We start from the raw sequence: 2569 nt of genomic DNA, 5'->3' as shown, positions 1-2569 counted from the left end.
TCGTAAAACTACAAATCCTTCTGTCCACGTTTTTTTTCTAATATTTTGAAAAATTATTTTTAGAAAAGTGTCAATTCATCCATATTTGTTACAGAAAATATTAAAAATAGAAAATACAAAAACGAGTTCTCAATTATTCAATTTTTAATTTTAATTAGAGTTAAAAATAACACTAAAAATGAACAAGAAAATTATAAAATGGAAGAATATCCGGAGGTTAGATTTGATTTATTTATTCAAAGGCTGATAATCAAATTTTGAAAATTGAGGACGTCGACAATTATAAGCAAAGTATTGATGCGGTAAAATCGCAAAACTAAACGTGTTTGTAGGATCAAGAGAGTGGAAGATGGGACCAATGCAGTGTATCGTCTTACTACTCTGCTGAGAAAATGGAAGAGATCATGGATTCTCTTAAATTGTTAGAAAAAGAAGAAGAATTTCCACAATTTGAATCGAAAACACACAAAAGTGAAAAATTGTTTGGAGAATCTTCAAATCAAGAAATCGAGGACAAATTAAACAAGGTCATCCTATTTTTGAACGAATCTGAAAAAAACGAACGTCTCGGTCAACTTAACCAGGTCAGCTACACCAACAGCAAACAGTAAATTAGGAATTAGTAAAACGAAACCAAAACTTACATCAAGAAATAACTAGCAATGCAATGCATGAAAATGACTTACGAATACAACATGCATCACACGCTGCTACTCAACTTTCCGAATACTTGGCGAGGCAACTACACGAAAATCAGGAGAAGGAATCTCTTATCGATACTCTACGACAAACTTTAGTTCACGTATTTAAAATAAATTTTAGGAAAACCAAAAAACACTTTTTGAAAAACAAAAGCAACAATTAAAGTCGGAAATGAATACTTCTATGGATTCTAATAAAAAGGAGGAAGAAAAAAAAATTAACTCGCATCTTTCATTTATCGACAAGGTTTTTAATTTCAATTATAAAATAGTTAATCGACGACAAAAAAAAGTTGATGACACGTTGTGATCAGTTGGTGACTCAATTAAAGACTCTTGAAGAAAAATATTCTCGAAAGATTTCGGTGCTGACAGAAAAGTTTTTTTGTTAAAATTGAACTTAAATTAGTCACAAACTAGAATTAACCAAAATAGCAGAAAAACGTGAAATTTCAGAAAAATTAAAGCAAGAAAAATGGATTTCTGAAAAAACCGAAAGAATAAAGGTACCTTTAAAGTTGGATTTTTCAGTTTTAAAGGAAATTACTATAAAAGGTCTAGAGCCAGAAATAAAAAAACTAATTTCTAAAAACAAACAAGAAATAAAAGCCTTGAAGGAAGTTCATGAAGCAGAATTAAGGGGTACCGAAGATCGAGTCTCTCAACGATACATCAAACTTACCGATGATCTAAGAGAACAGTTGTCACTGGAAAAAGAGGCTGCGTGTACAAGAGAACGCGAATTAGCAAAAAGAAGGTTTAGTTTTTATTGATAATTTCAGTTACGAAAAACAGTACGAACACGAACTACAAGCTACAGAAAACTATAAAAAGAAGCTCTCTGAGCAAGTAGAAGAGGAAAAAATTCGTCTTGAAAGTCAGTACAAGAGCATGAAAGAAGAATTGGACGTTCAAAGAAGAGAAATCATGACAGATCACGTCAAAACAATTGAACTTATGCGCCTTGAATATGAAAAGGCTCAAAGTGATCAACAAAATCGTCATGAAGTACTTTGAATTTTTTATGTTTTAGATTGAAATAAGATGTATTGAGGAAAAAGCCAATTTGGAAAAGGAACTTTGGACTCAAAACATGATGAAGCAACAGGAAAGCAAACTCATTGAGTGTGAACGAAAAATCCGTGATAATGCACGTATAGAACGGGACAAACAAATTGAAATGGCCATAGCCAAATTGGAAGAAGAGACTCGTCGTCAGCTTCAAGAAAGTGAAAAAACTGCAGAAAATCGCATCAAGTTATTCTTTCCAAAGTTCACATTTTAGTCGGATGCGAGACAGATATGAAGCAGCACAATCTGATTTGGAAACATCAGAAAAAGATTTAAGGAACAAATACGCTGAATTGAAAGTAGAGGTTCTGATAAAATAGTTGTAGGCACAATTTTACGAGAAGGAAAGCGAATGTGAAAGACTGCGTGTAAATCTTAATAAAAAAGATTATGAGATTGATGAAAGAGAAAAGGCAAATAAAAATACAGCAAATAATATCTATAGAAACTAGAAATATTTAATTCTGAGAAAGATAAATTAGCGGAAATAGTTCGGCAAGAGTTTATTGAACGAATTGTACGGACAGACGAAGAAAACAGACGTCTAATGAATGAAAAATCGGAGATTTCAACAAAAGCTAAACTTGACATAGAGAGAATAAGAGCAGCCAATGATGTAGCTCTAAAAATGAAAGAAGATGAACTTCAGCAAGTTCATGAGATGTTTGTCTTTTATTTAATTTTAAAGGGTTACAAAAGCGTTAGAGAAAAGGGACCAAGTTGTTAATAGTTTGAAAGTCCAATATGAGGCTGCAGTTAAAAGAGCAGATCATCTTGAATCACTTTTGCTGCAGCAA

General features: G+C 32.2%; 1 long non-coding RNA gene across 1 annotated transcript; it reads left to right on the top strand.

Moving 5' to 3' along the window:
- The first annotated feature begins 244 nt into the window (after positions 1 to 244).
- LOC115228514 lies at positions 245 to 768 on the top strand. Its single transcript, XR_003883220.1, has 3 exons — positions 245 to 302; positions 333 to 584; positions 617 to 768. It is a non-coding gene; the product is annotated as an uncharacterized LOC115228514 (long non-coding RNA).
- The last annotated feature ends 1801 nt before the right edge of the window (positions 769 to 2569 follow it).

This window comes from Octopus sinensis, unplaced genomic scaffold (genome assembly GCF_006345805.1).
Source record: "Octopus sinensis unplaced genomic scaffold, ASM634580v1 Contig10782, whole genome shotgun sequence".
Classification (NCBI taxonomy): domain Eukaryota; kingdom Metazoa; phylum Mollusca; class Cephalopoda; order Octopoda; family Octopodidae; genus Octopus; species Octopus sinensis.
This window is presented reverse-complemented; position numbering and strand designations above follow the sequence as displayed.